General features: G+C 38.5%; 1 pseudogene; it reads left to right on the forward strand.

Annotated features, from left to right (window-relative positions):
* Positions 1-1,270: 1,270 nt before the first annotated feature.
* LOC113253202 (axonemal dynein light intermediate polypeptide 1-like) overlaps positions 1,271-18,402 on the forward strand; it is a 30,255-nt pseudogene continuing 13,123 nt past the window's right edge.

Raw genomic sequence — 18,402 nt, forward strand, 5'->3', positions numbered from 1 at the left:
GAAGCAAAGTAAACTGGAGAGAGGAGTCAGGTTGAGAGTGAATGTAGCAACCTTGACTCATACCAGTTGGCTTGGCAAAGATGATTTACCTCTCAGTCAAATGCACACTGTAGAACACTATGGAAGCAAGAGTTGAGGTGTCTGATTTGAAGCCCGCTCAACAGAGGTACCCTCTGAGTGAACACTCCCAAGTTGCAAGAAGCAAGTGGGAACCCAAGGCAGGCAGAGCATGCAGGCTGGCTAGTGTCCTGATTGATCTGGAGGCTGTACTAGGCCCTCGAATTGCACAGATGGGTCCCAGGAGTGGGAACATCATGGACACCTGCCACACACAGGCCATCATTGATGATGGGTCAAAGGCAGAAAAGCAGGGCACATCAGCAGAAAAGGATTAACATTATGCCCAGTAAGATAAAGGACATTTGCCCTTACCCCTTGTTTTGTCCTTGTTCCTCATTCTTGAGAAACAAACTGGTCCTTAAGAAAAGGACAATGACAAGAAAGTGAAAAGTGCCAGCCAGTCCTTGAGCCAGCAGTAACAGAGGAAAGCATTTAGAATCAGGTAAGAGATAGAGCTTTTCATGTGGACTGACCAATTTTAATATACGAAACAGATGGAAAGTAATAGAATCTTCCCAAGATGTTGTTAAAAGGTAGGAAAGAGGAGGAGGGGATTCAGCTTAGCACGCTTTGAGGGAATGTTTAGAAGAAATAAAATCATCTCATCTTAGACTCAAGTGGAATGAGATTCCTTGGTAAACAGGTTGGATTGAGTTCAGTGTGGCTGCTCTGGGTCCCCAGCCCAGCCCCCACCTCGCAACTTTGCGGCAATCTAGTGTCAACTTACTTTCAAGAGAGACAAATTTTTGAGGTCTTTCCTAAATGGCATCTGGGTCCAGAAAATGAACAAATTTCTCAAAGTAAAAAACAAATGTTCAGCAGTACAACTCAGCCCAGAATGAAGGAACTGTTTTATGATAAATACAGAACAAATTTTGTTTCATTCTTCATTTGAGAATATGATGTTTGTTTTACCTTAATGTAACCAAGAGTCTCCTTACCAACTCCAAGTCCCATGAATTACATTATCTTGAAAGGTGATGTCAAATCTTTACCTCTAGAGGATAAGAAAATAAAATTTAAAAAGTGAACAAGAGCAAAATAAAATAAAGCTGTATTTAGTGGTTAGTGATAACTTTGCCTCTCTACCCCATCTCCCTCATACCATGGGTGGGAGTGGTGATGGCCTGGCAGGGTGAGAGAGCTGAGCATGCGTAGAGATGAGGATGCTAAATTTGAGGTGAGGCTCTGGAGAAAGGGTCAAATATTTGTATTTAAAAAGAGGTCTTTCTCAGAAAAGGCCTCAATAGTTCTCAGTCTATTTGTGACGGCTGAAGCCACAGACATGGATGATGCTGCTTCAGAAGCAGGTGGGAAAGTTAAAAAAGGAGCCCAAAATTAGGTCTGAGTAGTTTTACATTAAATAGCAATTTTGTGCTTTTGCTAAAGACCTTCACTTCCTCATTTTATTTTCATTATTTTCATACTTGTAGATGAAACAGCTATTATTATTCCCTCTTCATGTTAGGAAACGGAGGCACACATCTTTCAATCTTAAGTGGCAATTCCAGAAGGACAAATCAAACATCATGTTTTCTCATCTTCTGTCCTTTCCAGTATGGTGCCATTAATCTGTCATTTTTTTCCTCATGTGGAACAAGAATTTTAAGCTAACTTCTCTGGATAATAGTCCTAATTCTCTAGTTGAATGTTGAGGAATATCTCTAAGAAGTTGACTAATTGTCAAAAGAACTTTTAGAAATCTGTGAACTTGCGTTAATTGATGACCTCACATATGTTGTCCTTGTGTATTTAACCAACTTAAATACAGAATCATCTTTGATTTGATGCATACTTCAGGTGGTAATTTTAATAATATTTTAGGACACCTTTCCCATGCACGAAAGAATTCACAAGCATTCTAAATATCAACCTCCAACTACCCTCCTCAGGAAAGTGATATACTGCCTCTAATGAGCCTGAACTCTGCGATCCATTTAGAATATTTCGTTAAGCTCTATTTAGTACCAACAGATATGGCACACTCTGGGCGGCCAGTCCGGTCCCCATCCCCTCAACCCCAGTAGAGATGGGAATTTATACTTCGGTTCCTGGAAGAGCCCTGTGTTCATCTTAAGGTCCTTGCTTCTACTTGGAATTAAGAGTGAAATGCTTTTTTTCTCTATCAGCTGTCAGATTGTCAAAATGCACTGAGCTCGGTCGGATTTGGGGTATTGGAATGGTGGGGAGACCATCTGCTTTCTCTGACATGATGACTCCCCATCTTTTACAAGATGTAATTATTCAGTCCCTTGTACCCAGGCTTTCTCTGAGATGAGGCATTCAAAATGTCCAGCATTAAATGCTTTTCAAATAGAAAACAGGATTTTATGACCCTGCAACTGCAGGCTCAGTGGTTTTATGCTCCTTAGCCTTTGTGATAATGTGTGTCTGCTTCCCCCATGCAGGCTATGCTGTGGTTAGTGTTGATTCAGTAAAGAATTTTTTGTTTCGTTTCCACAGATATTGTGTCTGTGGAGGACAGATTGTATTTCCTGATAGAGCTTCCTGGTCTTAAAGCACACTTCACTAATCCCAGCTCTCATTTGTGGTTTTCAGTATAAAACAAGGAAACTGATTATAAAAGAATCGGCGAGAAACGAGGGAGGAGATAGAGGAGGCATATGTACAGAAAACAACTGAGAAATGGAAGCATTTAAAAAGCACTACATAGTATAAACTATATATATTGATTTAGTTAAAAGGATATATATGTCAGGAAAGCCTCTGATCTTACTCTCCTAGACAATAGATTGTGGTCTGGCTTATTGCATAGATTTTAATAGGACGTATGTTACTGAAGTTAACATTCTGGAAGATAGAAACTTGTAAATTTCTACTTATACAGAGTTTTACAGTTAGAAGAAGAATCATAACCTTTTTTGACCTTTAGAAATCTGTCAGCCTTGTGTGCTTCATTGTTTGTAATACTTTGTATAAAAAAAAAATACCTTTAAAAGCAGGAGGTGTCTTCTGACACGTGTCCTCTGAATCTCTGTAACGCGGATCCTGGTTATAATGAGAACTCCTTGAAATTGCTCATCTGTGCCATTGTTGTGTTTGGCCCATTAAACCCTGAGCTCATGAAAGAAAGGAGTTACATCTAGTCACTACTAGGTCAGGGGCATATACTTCCCTAAGAAAAGTGCTGGCTAGAAAGAAGTGATTGATGGGGTGTTTTGAAGTGTTTATATAAACACGTGAACTGGGTACATAGATATATTGTGCCTGTGGCCTGAGGAGACAGTAATAGAAGTGGCCGTCTGACAGCCTGCATTCTGTCTCAAATTTGCTTTTTTGGAGGGGTGGTGATAGAGGGAGAGGTGACTTTTCCACAGAATGAAGTCTGCATGTACAAGATCATTTGTATTTAAGGCAAAGTAACCACAAGGGTAATTTGCAAAGTATTTACTATTTAGTGACCTGTTATTCCTTCACTTACCTAGTGATGTGGAAATAATGTTTCTAAACATTAAAGTGATTGGTCAATCACTTGATGATCTTAAAATAGACTTCCGAGTGAAACTGGAACCTTTGCAGTGTCCACCACGGGCAGGTGGAATACCACTGCTCCCAGAAGGATAGAATTTTGCAAAGTAGGTGATGAGGTGTATTCCGTGAGAGGAACCAGTGTTCAGCTGAGGTGGAATTGAGGGATGATTCTCTCTGACAAATACAATTCTCCTTGTGGCTATGGTACAGCAGAGAATATCCGGCATGATAAAGAGCAGCCACACAAGGACTCTGAGGTTAAGGAGAAAAGCTGTACTTAGATAAACAAATTAAGGAGCCATTTTGAGGTGCATAATGCAGTCCTGTAACTAGTGAGAGGTGATAATGACCTTGAAGCAAGATGCTAGCTGCCCAAGGAAAACTCTCGTGGAACAGAAGCTGTGTAGGACACAGGAAGAATTAGGAGATCCTAGAAGACAACATATCCAAATTTACCCAGAGCTGATTCTCTTTTATTGCCATGTGGGCAAAGATTCTCTCTCAGCTCTTTAGTAAGAAAAACAAAATTATATCAGAAGCTTTGCACATATGTTGTATGTGTAAGTATAAATACAAAATAAATATGTAGTGAAGGTTAAGTGTTCTGTGAAAAAACGTGCTTTAAATGTATGTGATTTTAAATCCATTACTAAAATATTTCTCAGGCTAAGGTGGTGAAGACTTGTAACTGCAAATTTGAACATTTTTCAGGATAGAATTATTTGTGGCATGGTATTGGTGTAGAGCATGGGGTGCTGCTTACTCATGTCTGAGTGTATCGGGATGGACACAGGTGGACACTGTCGGAAGAACTTTGGCCTTGCTTCAAGTCCCCACTTGGTCCATCTGCATAGAAATAAAGATGTCATTTAGTCATTAAAAATATTTATTATGTAACTTTATTTTCTTAGAGACTATTACCTGCATTCTTCATTTCTTATTAGCTTACAGTACACCCTTATTCATAAATTTGGTAGTTTCAGATTTTATGTTTGCTTAGTACCTGTGAAGATGTATACATCTGATTCTCAACCCTGGTTCCCTCACGCATATTAGAATCGTCTGGGACGCCAAGCCCCCTTGCCCTGTACACACATGTATCTACTACATATACATGTAAACACACATATACACCCATGCTCACAGGGGTCCACATGAGCACACATACAAACGTGCGTGCACACACACACATGCACACACGCATATGCACCCCCACCCCCAAGGGCATAGTTTGAAAGAATCTGGCTTCATTCCACAGGTGGGGGGGGGGGCTGAACATTGGTATTTAAAAGTACCTCCCTATGGAATTCTAATTTGCAGCCAGGGTTGAAACCCACTGGTCTACAGCATGTAGTAATCTGCAGTTTTGCTGAGGCACAAAATTGAATCGCTTGTGCTTGGAGTAAGTGATTCAGTTGGGGAAGGAGGCTGGTCTGCCACTCAGCCTCTGGACCTCTGGACAGCCTAGCTTTAGTCTACCTGGGCTAGCACACACACTGACTTTTAGAAAGCAAACAATGACATTTCTGAAAAAAGAGCAAACAAACAAAAGCAAACCAAAATAGCACTCTGCTTCCTCTTCTTTGTGGGGAATTGGCTGAACAGGAAGAAACAGTCACTCATGTCTCAGATGTAAGTGAAAAGATTGTGAAGGAGTCCTAACAAAGCCCAGTAGTTGAAGATGCATTAACTGTGCTCTAATTAAGCAATCTTATATTACCTATATCCTCCTTATCTATAGTGTGATCCTTTTAGAGTTCTAAATTAATGCCAAAAAAGCAAACGATTTATCTGACTAGCTAGATGTTAGATGTCATTGGCTCCATAATGACTAGGATACATCATAGGAATTAAAACTGGTTCCAGACTGGCTCAACAGTGAACATTCTGAACAAAGATGGAATTAGCTGGGATTTTATGCCATAAATTTGCATGCATATGTATGTATATATATGCACACAAGCAAAAAACGAGAAAACAAAGAAAATACTTCCTTCATATTGAAATCACTCCTTCCAGGGTATGCAGTGACTCACAACCGTGACAGCACTGATTTTCCCTTCATTCCAAATTAAAACCTGTTTTTCTCACAGATCTCTCTTTTATTTATTATTATTAATCCTTTGCACCTTGAGACACTCACTGCACACAGACTCTACAGAGTTGGAACTATACCATCTATCTTAGGAACGATATTATAAGATCTAGAGGAAGGGATGGGGCGTCTGGGTGGCTCAGTTGGCTGAGCATCTGCCTTCAGTTCAGGTCATGATTTTGGGGTCCTGGGATCGAGCCCCGAATTGGGCTCCCTTTCCTGCTCTCCCTGCTTGTGCTCTCACTGCCAAATGGATGAATAAAATGTTAAAAAATATCTAGAGGAAGAGGATTGACAAGTGTTGTTGAGAGAGATTTTCTTATTTTCTGTTTGTTTTTAATAAATTCAAATTATACTCTATCTACTAAAGAACCCTTTCTAAACACTGAATCCACACTTTTTGATGGGTTCCCATTCAGCTATGGCACCTCTTTTCTAATTACTAGCCATTCATTAAATGACTTCTTACTGGAACTGCTCATGACCTCTGTTCCATGGAAAGCCTAAACAAGTAAGGATAAACTGACCCATTGCTCATGTTTCCTTGATCTGTTTCTTATCTTGTAGACACTCCTTTATGCCATAAGATATGACCCCCTTAAAGTGCCACGTAAATAGATATCTGAAGCAAAATAAGCCTCTTCATAGATGTGCCTGCCTTTTTCTATTTTGAAAAAATCCTCTTCAACATGTTCATGAGTTCAAGGTTCAGCTATGGTTCTTACAGTTTTCAATATGATGGACAAAAGATACTGCAGTAGAGGTTTTGCTTTTACAAACCTTACTTGTTTAAATGGCATCCAGCATGTGCATAGCGAACTCTCTTCCACACGCCCATCAAACATGTTGATTTTTTTTTTTTAAGATTTATTTATTTATTTTAGAGAGGAAGAAAGGGAGAGAGAGACTGAGAGAGAGAATGAGGAGGGGCAGAGGGAGAGGAGAGAGAAATCTCCAGCAGACTCCTTGCTGAGCATGGAGCCCAATGCCGGGCTTGATCCCAGGACCCTGAGATCATGACCTGAGCTAAAATCAACAGCCGGCCGCTTAACTGACTGAACCCCCTAGGCGCCCCTTGAGTTCTTCACCTGTGGGAACCAGGAATTGTACAAACAACAGTTCTGCTCACTGATGCCCAGCGATAAGGCCCTGGCAGTGCTTCCACTTAAGGAATGACTTCAAACTAGCACCCCTTGACATCCTCCTTATTTATTTGTCCAGAAGAGTGAGCAACAATCTCTGCGAAGTCTTGCACAGCCCCCTGCTAACAATGTAATTGCCTTCTGCCCATGTGCTGCTTGCATTGAGCCTACATGTCATGTTTGAGTAGTCCTTCTCACTAAGACCAATGAGACGCTGACACCTCATATTCTCGCCCCTACATATCATTGACTCTCCTGCTGCCACATCCAGGTAAGACCCACTGTAGACCCTGATTATAAAAATGGCCCATGGCATAAAACTTGTGTTTGTGGTAGGAACCTCAAGTCTGACTGCATCCATGAGCAGTTCCAAAAGTAAGTCTACACTCAGCATACCTACAAACGCTTCATTGCCCTGTATTGTGTCCAGTTTTATTTCCCAGTTGAATTTCTTTGGGTAAATAAATGGATTATGTCTTATCCCTATTTGTGGCTTCTCATAATGACTTGTACATGCTTTAGATATAAAATCCTTTATATTAATAAATAAATCCACAAAACCGAATCATACTTTATTAAATTCACAGTCCTTGACTGCAGTTTAAAACATTTCAGCCCCACCTCCACCCCCACCACACGCACTTTTGGTTTCCTGGATTAAGGTGAGTTGTGTCTCATTCAATGTTTCTGAAAAGTTTCTTGGGATTTTCTAATTTTAATTTCCTCCAAGCTAGGAAAGCAGGTAACTAAAATTTGTAGAATTTGCGTTAAGTTAAATGGGACACTCAGAGTCTGTGGAATTTATACCTCTAGAAATATATGTGTTTACCATATTGATCATAAAATTGAATGGGAAAAACAGTATCTTCACCCACCTGAAATAGAGTAAAGCACGGGAATTACATAGGAAAATAGGGTTTGAACACATCTAAACATCTGAATAGATTAATTCACTGTAAAGAAGACAAGTAAAAATTTCTGGTCTAATATATTTCTTAAATATAATACTAAATGTATTTGATATTGTCCCTAGTCCCTACTCCCTGATACAGGAATGAGTGAAGAGGATAAAATATCCTGTAAGTGATATTTAGTTAAGTTATTTTAATAGCAGTTTCATTACATCTAGCCATTGAAGAGGGTGGAAAGTGAACCCCAGGGAACTGTAATGACTTGACAAAGGTCATTTTAGCAGTAAATGACATAGAAGAGAGTGGTTTCCAGAGACCTGACCTCTAAACCCTGCCTCCCCATTCTGCTTTCCCCTGATACTGCCATAAATGAATATGCTATTTTGATGGTGACAAAGCAATAGAAATGCTTCTTATTTTATATGGAAAATGATGGGTTTTTTTACACAAATAAAGTGATATGGCAATACCTTAGAAACACAGGTACTCGTGAGATGTACCTGTCCTTACAGAAGTATGCATAAATGCCTATAAAGCTGTACTCTTTTTTTTCCTGTAATATAAGCTTTTTTTTTTAAATTATAGTTGACACACAATTTTACGTTAGTTTCAGGGGTGCAATACAGTGATTAGACAAATCTGTACATTATGCTATGCTTACCACAAATGTAGCTACCATCTATGACCATACAACACTATTACAATACCACTGACTACATTCCCTATGCTGTCCCTTTCATCCCCGTGAATTTTTTATTCCATAACTGGAAGTCTGTACCTCCCACACCCCTCAACCCATTTTTGCCCATTTCCCCCACCTTTTCCCACTCTGGCATCCACTAGTTTGTTCTCCGTATTTATGGGTCTGTTTCTGGGGTTTTTTGTTTGTTTTTTCATTTATTTTGTTTTTGAATTCCACATAAAAAGCTGTACTCTTGATGTGCCCTACTAAAACCAGTTTTTTGCTTCTTAACAAAGCTGTGAAGGTTCAAGTCAAGGTCCCATTAAAGGGGGGGGGAGGAAGGGAGGGAGAGAGGAAGGAAGGAAAAGAAAGGAAAAGAAAGAGAAGGAAGGAAGGAAGGAAGGAAGGAAGGAAGGAAGGAAGGAAGGAAGGAAGGAAGGAAAAAAAGAAAAAGAAAGAAAGAAAAGAAGAAAGAAAGAAAGAAAGAAAGAAAGAAAGAAAGAAAGAAAGAGAAAGAAAGAAAGCAAGCAGAAGGAAGAAAGAGGAAGAAAAAGAAGGAAAGAAAATGCTTATAATATTTCTTTTCTTCAGTTGAGACCATAGCTAAATGAGTCAATATACAATTTGTGTTGTCAAAAATGTTTTTAGCTCTCAACTGTTCTGACCATTCATTGCCAAACAGTAGAAATCAAGATAAAAAGCATTTTCAACTCTATCTTACTGTGTGGTGAATCTGTGAGGCCCTCAAAAGCATGTTCCATAAGGAGAATAAAAGGCCAGATCTTACCTAGACATACGAAAGATGATAGTCATGCAGTATGATGCAAGAGGGAAACACACGTAAAATCTGCCTATTTCTCTGTTTATCATTCTCATATTATAGTTTCATTTCTTTGAAGTCTTCAAGCCTCAATTTAACTATTTTTTTTTCTGAAAGATATCATACTTTAAACTTAAAAGTGTTACTTGTTTAAATAGCTATCACCTTAACTGGTAATTCATTGGCCAAATAAAAAACAGAATTTGGCATAACTTTAAGGAAAGATGCCTATCCAGCTGAGACTCAGCTCACAATCAGTTAGCTCATGTGAAGGAATGGAATGGGACTTGGGGGTAGGAAAAAAAAAACAACACATCTCAGTGAGAGAGCACTAGTAAGTGGAAGTTTTGGTACGCATGTCAGTAAGTGGAGGTGAAGAGTTCCTGCCAAGAGATTGGTGACATTTCTACCAGCCAAGCTGCCCTCTCTCTGAAGTGCTCCAGTTGTGATGACGTGGTAGCTTTCTTATTAGGACCTTCACCTGAATGGCTATTTTTGAGTCTATTTGGGAAGCACTCATTTAAAGACATTTCTCCATGCTGTGTTATAGCTAAAAACAAAACAAAACAGAATAATTTTAAAAATCCACTAGGCAGCATCTTCTTCAGAAAAACACTGTTCGTAGACAGTCATAAATTAGGGAAGGCCATCATCACCTTTTAACTTTTTCTTTAGGTAATTTTCTGGTGTATCCCCATAATGATATTGTTTCTGTTTTTAGAAATGCTTCTGATTTTCTCATCTTTTCTTTAAGTAACTGCAATTGCAAAAATTCTAAATGTGAAGTAATAAGTGCAGAGAATGGGGAAAATACTAGGCTTATTATGTTGTATATCATGTTTCTTTATGATATCCTGAATTTCTGTTGATATTTCTTATAATGGCCATATATTAACAAATATCATTCAGCTCTAAGGCAGTAAGAATCATAAGACCAAATACAAAATAGAAAACTATCTCATCCCATCATTTAAAATATGCTTTTTGATTAATCAGCTTGACAAATAATATCCATCAATGCATCTACCAACTGTCCATACAGTTCAACAGTACTGTCCAGCGGTATAGAAACATGGGGAAATAAAAGATAGTCTCAAGAATCTGAGAGTACACTGGCCATGATGTAGTGACCATGTGTGTTGTTTGCTATGTTCTTTTTGCCCCCTACCCTTGGGCTTATGGTGGGATTGCTCCTCCTGACCTTTTGTTATTTGAGTAGAGTAATGTGTCCAGTTCTTTCCAACAGGTTGTCAGTGGAAGTAAGATATTTGAGTGCAAATTCTAGACCCTCCAGATCTTTTATTTCCCCTTTTAGAGAGGGCTCCAGAGTGAGGATAAAGCACAGAAGAGTATCCTGTTCTCACACAATGGATACGTATCGTGAGCAGGGAATAACATTTTTTTTTCAAAACACTGAGATTTTTGTTACTGCAGTGTGACCTAACATCTGCTGACTAGACTAATAGATATAATCACCATCTGAACAACTATAAACAGAAAAAAGATATTTGTATTTGTAACAAATTTATTACATATATATATTTCTTGATAAATATATTTTCTAAGTTGATCAAAAGTTAGGCTTAAACTAAAACCTTGCCTATCCTAATTTCTGGACCAAGTATTTGATGGGCAAGAGGATATAATCTTCATTTATCAAAAACAAACATATCAACTGTATTAATTTCCTAGGGCTGCCAGCATTAATTATCACAAAGTGGGTGGCTTTAGACAACAGAAATTGATTCCCTCACAGGTCTGGAGTCTAGAACTCTAAAATTAATGCATCAGCAGGGCCATGCTCCCTTTGAAGCCTCTAGGGAAGAATCCCTTGCCTCTCCCTAACTTCTTTTGTCTCTTGACAGTCCTTGGTGTTGCCTAGCACGTAGCCATATCACTGCAAGGTCTGCCTACACCTTCACGTGGTCTTCCTTTATGTTTGCCTTATATGGTCTTTTTATCATGACAGCAGTCACTGGATCTAGGGTCAGCCACATTCTGAGGTTCTAGGTAACACATATGGTGGTGGGGGGAGAACATTTTCCACTCAATATGCCTGCACTGCCCTAAATATAGTTTGAGCTTCAAATATTATCTATATAATTATCGGGTCAACATCACAAATGAAAGACAATTATTACATTGGATTTAGCATCTATTCTTTTTTTTTATTGCTGATACTCTACATAACTTAGAAAAGAAAATCGAGGAAAAAGACCAATTATTACTTGTCCTTGTCTTCTCCATAATTAATAGATACGAAATAAATATTTGCCAAATGAACAAATTGATTGGATACATAAAATTATTCTTGATCAAATGACAACTAGCTTTCTGAGACTGAATCCACAGAGTTACTGATTTTATAATTCTGCTGCCATCTGGATAATTAGAAGGTCTGTAATAAGCCTGCTTATTTCTGACTTAAGTTTTTACTTTGCCCTGTATGTTGTATAATTTTTTTCTTTATGTGGTAAGTAGGTCTGTAGTTCAGACATATCTGTAGTGCTGTATTTGAAAATTGTCAATATTGACTGCATTGGCATCATTTTAAAATATGAATTGAGTATCTACTCAGTGTTGATGATGACAAATAGAAAGGTGAGCTATTTGAATCCAGTTTTGAAAAATGAATGACCAGATTGCTTTAGGCCATTTAGAAGTACACTAGACACAGTTTTGAGGATGATAAATAGAGAGAATACAACTCTCTTAGAGTATCATCGGCCTGAAATTAATTTCAAGGATTAGGTTTACCAAAACAAGCTTCATTAAAGATAATTTGTACTAGGACCTGGGTTAAGGCATTATGTTGTCTGAGCAGAGTATGTCTTTAAGGAATTAATGCTTTAGCTCCTTTAGTTTATCTGACTAAATCTATTAGACCTTGAAGTAACGAGACTCAATGGTGAATGAATTTTGGTGAGAAGAAAGGTGGGAACTTAATGCACTTTTTGGTTATCAGAACTCTGCAATTTAGAACTATTAGTTTCTAGTAGATGATAGCTTAGAGACAAAAGGAGCTTAGTCAGGATACCTGAAAGGATGAGCCGTATGCCCCGGAAAAAAATTTCATTTTTATGGCAGTTTTGCTAAGGGCTGTCCTTAAAAGCTTCGTAAGTCTTGGTTTCCTTGGATCTTATTTATTGCCTAGAATAGTGCCATGTTGCACTCTCATTTAGCATGGAGTATATGATGAATTTTTTTTTCTGCTTTAAATCCCTGCAGAGCACAATGATAGAGACATAATGCATCTGCATACACATGCAAGGTAGTTTGAATTTAATGCATTTCATATCATTAAAGTTAACATTTCATGTATTATATTTCCTTTTAGAATACACTTGCATACATCCATATCCATATAGATATATGCACGCACACACACAAAATCCCATTATGTAGATCAATTTACATGATCACAATGTTCATATCCATAAAGCAGTGAACTTCCCAAATCAGATGCATGCATAAAAGCATTGATGCATAAAATTTCCATCTTGCAAGTACAGAGAAAGTTCTAGTAGGCATTTAGTGCCATGACAGGTCACTTAGGTTACAACTAGCTATATAGGACATGCTAATAAGATTTAACCTTCTTTGTCTGTTGCGGAAGAGGAGGGAAGAGGGGAGGGGTGAGACCTTCTTATCTTTGAAGATATCAAAGAAAATTAAAAACAACCACTTTTCCTCTGATCCCTGTGGCTGAATGTTTTTGAGCTGCATAAATGAGGTACACACAAAAAGAATATATATTTAAGGAACAATATGAGGTCTTAATCCATTCGCTACTGATCATAGCATAAGTGACATTGATAAAACAGAATTTGATGGAGTGTGTGTATAGAATTACTTCCATCTCCATACTTGATGTAACTTTTCATCTATAGTAAACTCCATTGAGATTAATATTTAAAATGGAGAACTAAAAACCCAAAGTGCCATGTGACAACACTTAAGTAAAAATTTATTAGACTTGTCATTTCTGTTAATTATTGTCATTTCAGCTAATTACTAGCCATTTCTGTTCGTTATTAGACGTGTCCTTTCCCCTTCCAAGCTGCCATCTAGCACCATGTCTGATTCCGGTCTCACTGCTCACGCTAAAGCAAGGGGTCAGCAGCCAGCCCAATGGATCTGAACTCCAGAAGAACAGTTCAGAATTGCTGCCAAAAGGCAGAATGATTAGTGAAGAAATCCTTAACCATTCGTATCCTTCCCACTTGCTAGGGTGAGAGCGAGGGAGGTGGCATCATTTTGTTATAAACAAAACAACAAAAGCAAAAGGGGTTGTCTATGAGCTAGAGATAATCCATGAAGAGTTTATCAATAGCTTAACCAAACTCCAGAAATCTCTTGAACTCAGCAACATTCACTTCCCCAGGGTCTTACAATCTATATTGGACAATAGACTGAGAGGTGTCGGCTGAAGGGTAGCTTAGGGAGAGCAGCCTGACACTGATTTCCAATAAAAAATCCTCCCTGTCTGAAATGCTATCAGTGGATGTTAGAGAACTCTGTGTATGTGTGTTTATGCAAGTGTTTATTTTCCCTCGGTTTTCATAAAGTATAATCTGGTGATAGTAATAGAGGGTTTAATCTAGGAATTGCATCAATGAAATGAAATTCAGGCTTCACAAGAAGGAAAACACAGAAATGCAAACATTGTGTTTAAAAGAAATGTCAATGGACTTTAGCATCCCTAAACAATCAGTGTGGACACTCGATTTCAGTATCTTTAGGGTTTGATTGGGAATCATGGCATGGTCCTCATGAATAAGGCAGGTTGTGCTAATTATAAAGAATGTTCATGGCAGCTGTGTTGGATAGCTGGATAAATGCCCTCTCATTACATTTTGGTTTTATATGTAATCAAAATAAAATGGAAAACTGAAAGATTATTTTGGAATATACTCAGTAGAAGTAGCCAAATTCATCAAATTATTTTGTTGTGGAGGTTCTTCTCCAAAATAATCCAAATACACTTCAATTTGCCACTGTAGGCCCAGAAATCCACACTCCCCACAAAGGCTGCCTTTGAGTTCCTAACTCATTCATTTTCTAAGAGACCCATCTATGTTCATATTATATCATCAGTGTCCCCTCTACACATCGGGCTAAAGTAGCCATCCCTCATCCCTTTGAAATGTTTGTTCAGTGTTAGGTGAGGCGATAGCATTTTGGTCAAGACTACTGTTATTAATCAGAATTCAATGACATCTGCCAAACTTAGGGCAAAAGAGTGAAGGAAGGGTAAGGAGTGCCTAAGATTTGCCATAGTCTAAGAAGAACTTGGGTATTCTAAATACATGCACGGTATTCTCAGGCTTTATTAGATGCTTCATAGGGAGGCAGTGACACTAGAACAAAAAGGAGAGTCCAGCCATTCATTGGACTAAAACCAGATGTTTCAGAAAGTATCTTGTCCCACTAAAAAATCTTGTTCCCACAAAGGCTGGCAGTTGAAACGCCTTGCAGAAGACTGAGATAGGGAATAGCCCGTTGGTCATTAAACAGTTAAAGTTGGTCCACATTTTATATCCCTAGACTGTCAGAACTCAAGTATTGAGATTTGGACACACACCATCAGCTTGTGCATTCTGCAAGATTAGGAAGCAAAGAGCAGTCCCATCAGAACAGGATTCCTAGGGACAGGCAAAAATTAATCAAATGCTGATGAAATTTACAAAAGGTACAAGAGGTTTTGAAGGCAGGAGAGGAGTGTAATTGCTACAAGGCAAGGATACACAAATAACTTTAGGGAGCAAAAGATTACATGCAAGTAGAGGTAGAATTTTTTTTTTCTTGGGGAAGAAAACAGAGTAATGGGAATAATACTTTCAGGGTATATATTATAGAAGGTTGGATTTACTAAATGATGAAATCCGACGTTTGTACTTGGATTAAAGGCTAGTATGGTCAGTACCATGCACAAAATTTCTGCTCTGTTCAGTGTAGACAGAACAAAAGAAACAGAAAGGGTTGGGGAATGATAGAAGAATTCTCTCCTAAACATAATTGTTAGGTACTATTTAGGTTGACTTTCTAATCTGTCTCAGGGAACCGGAATAAACATCATGGCAAAAACATGAGAAATTTCTCTCTGTATGAAAACAGCCAGTAGGCACAATTGAGTTGTTTGTAACCTGTGCAAAAACTCCCCCTCAAGCTTGAGAACTTTGTTTCTATCTTCCTACCCCAAACAGGCAATTGGCTACAGGTATTTGCCTGGAGCAACTCCGGGACAAATTGGAAAGGGAATAGAAAAATAACTTGCTGCATGTGAGTGTGCGTGCGTGCTTCACCACAATCAATCACATTTTCTCTGACATTGCTTCATTTGTGGATTATTGCAAAAACACAGGAAGAATGTGAAAAGATAATGTTGTAAAGCCATCGGAATGAAATTGGTGGGAGGAACCCATTTCTCACTGTGTTCCCCAGCACCTCTGCACTCAGAATCCCAGCATTGTTTAAACCTCCATTCTATATAAGAAAGCTAATCAAATGACACTCAGGAAAATTGACTTGGGTTTTCAATCTAGTTTCAGATCTCTAGTGTACTTATTTCAAATGGCATTTGTTATTCTCTGCATATCCTTAGGAACATGCCCTGTCAAGAAATGCCATACAACTTCAAACCATGTTTTTTCCCACCTCTATAACTTTTTATGTATTCCCTTTTTACATTTTATTACAGCATAACATCTAAAAATGAAATAAAGATTATAGGCAATGCTTCAGGACCTAGAGTTCTATGCCTTGCCCTGAATATAAAACCGTGTTGATAGGAACCGCTGTTATACCTCTGTAAATTGCTCAAATCTCCCCACTGACCATCACTGTAATTATTTCTGCTTGGAAATGAAAGGTTTGATCGGCAGAGGGGTCTTTTTTTATGTCTATCTTTTCTTCCATTCATCCGAACTACACATTTCCCCTTGGTGGTGAATTACGGAGATTAAATCTATATTTATTTATAATACTTATCTCTGGGAGGGGGATAATCAAACAGAAATGAAGAGAAAAACAAGCAATCAATTTTTATAACTTTTTAAAGGTAACAGTATGAGAATTTGCTCTTCATTTTCATGATTTAATGAAATAAGAGTAATTGGTGTAATTGTTCTCTCTGAAATTGTGTATTTTGTACAATGGGGGAAAAGGAAGGGAGGGAAGAAAGGAGAGAGGGAGGGAGGGTGGGAGCGACGCATGGAGGGAGGGAGAGAGGTGTGGAGATTTCAAAGCAGAAATGGAATTTTCTAGAGACAGGGCAACTTCATCCAAAAATGTCTGCATTAATACAAAGGTTTCTGTAGTCAGCTAATTTTAAAGGCATGGAGTTTGTGATAAATTTATAGAAAAAGCCCTTTAGATTATTTCCCGTAGGTTTAAAATGTTTGTGTCAGATCTGTTCTCCATTCTTTTGCCTCTGCTCCAACTTTGTAACATGGCTCTCCTTTTTGGCCTCTGGCTCTATGCCAACATAGGGTTGATTGGTTTCTCCTTTCACCTGAATACCACTCTTTTTTGCCAAACATACCCGATGACTGGACTCTTGCTTACATTTTACAGGAAACAGCAAGCATTCAAAGATGGGAAGGTGGTGGGATAGGGAAGGTGATATGTGTGTGGATGGAGCAGATAGGAGTCCTGACTCTGCCAGTTACCAACTACTTCCATATTCTCATCTGTCCACCCTCAAGGATTACTTGAAGGATCAAAATGAGTGAAGATTCTCTCCCCTACCTAGTAAGAAGGTACTCAAGAGGTATTAGAGGAAATAACTTTAATTAATAATAAGACAAAAGCATAACTAATAGGAAATCAGGGAAAGGAGGAGAAATAGAGAAAGTTAGAGGGTGTCAAAAGTTGTTTTCTTCTATTCATAGGGCAAGGATAACTATGGCTGTAATGGTGGTTGTATACTGTTAACTCATCCACTTTCCCCAAAGTCCCAGAGAGCAGGAATTTTTTTTTCCCCTTTCTTCTTTTCCATCTTTCTTTCTACCATTTTCCTCATCTTCCTTTCCTTACCTTGTTCTTTCCCTTCTCTCTCTGTCTCTCCCTCTTGGTCTCTGTCTCTCTCTCTCTCCCCCTTTCTTTCCTTACCTTTCTCTCCCTTCCATCCTTCTTTTCTTCTTCTTTTTTTCCTTTCCTTTTTCTTTATCTAAACTGAATTTGATAAGCCCCATGAAAGGGCAGTGACCTCAGCATACATTTCCTGGAGAAAAAGACCCTTTTGAGTATGGAGGTCCTAGACTAATGAGACCCAGGCTGCAATGTGGTGAGATGCTTTCTCCAGCATTCAAATCTCAGGGGATGAATAAAAGTCTATCCAAACCTTTCTTGTTTTTTTTGTTTTGTTTTGTTTTGTTTTGTTTTAAATAAGAATGGAAAGACTCTCAATATGATCCCAGAGGACGTGCATGTCCTGGAACTGAGACTATATAGATTTCTTCTATGAGCAGAGTTTCTGAGGAAATCCTATGCTCTGCACATGTATCTTACTTTGATGTGTAATCTCTGAGTCTTTTAGACTATGCACACAATGCTAAGTTAGTGGGGTTAAAAACAAAGCACGTGACTGCTTCTTAGAATCATTGAATTTAAATGCTATCTTGCTCCGTTTTACAGATGAGGAGACTAAGGCAACTTGCCCAATGCCACAGACTTAGTTGGATACAGAACTAACACTAGAGTCTTTCTGTCTGCATGTTAGGATGAGTAACACTCTAGCTATGTAAGTAGAACTGATCTCACTGGGTATACACAGATGAGTCCGCTAGTAGACATCTATGGAACACCATTAATTACCAGCGAGAGAGCCTAATTAGTGGAACAGAATGTACCAGCTTGATTTGACTGTGGTCATGCAAAGTCACCTTTGGTTTTTAGTAGACTAAGAATGCTTTAGCAATGACCAGAACCTTAAAAGCTTCCAAGATAAAAGCAAAAGTCCTTGCCTGAAAGAGGAAAGGGTGTTAAGGAAATTGTTAGTGTGATTCAGAAAGAATACCTGCCAGCACACTGATTTCCCCATGCTTTAGTTGACTTCAGGTTTAAGAATTGTTTTTGATATGCATATCACTGCCTCTTGTTCGAGTTAATTTGTTTAAACATTCATGAAGGGGAAGGTT

This window comes from Ursus arctos, unplaced genomic scaffold (genome assembly GCF_023065955.2).
Source record: "Ursus arctos isolate Adak ecotype North America unplaced genomic scaffold, UrsArc2.0 scaffold_17, whole genome shotgun sequence".
Lineage (NCBI taxonomy): Eukaryota > Metazoa > Chordata > Mammalia > Carnivora > Ursidae > Ursus > Ursus arctos.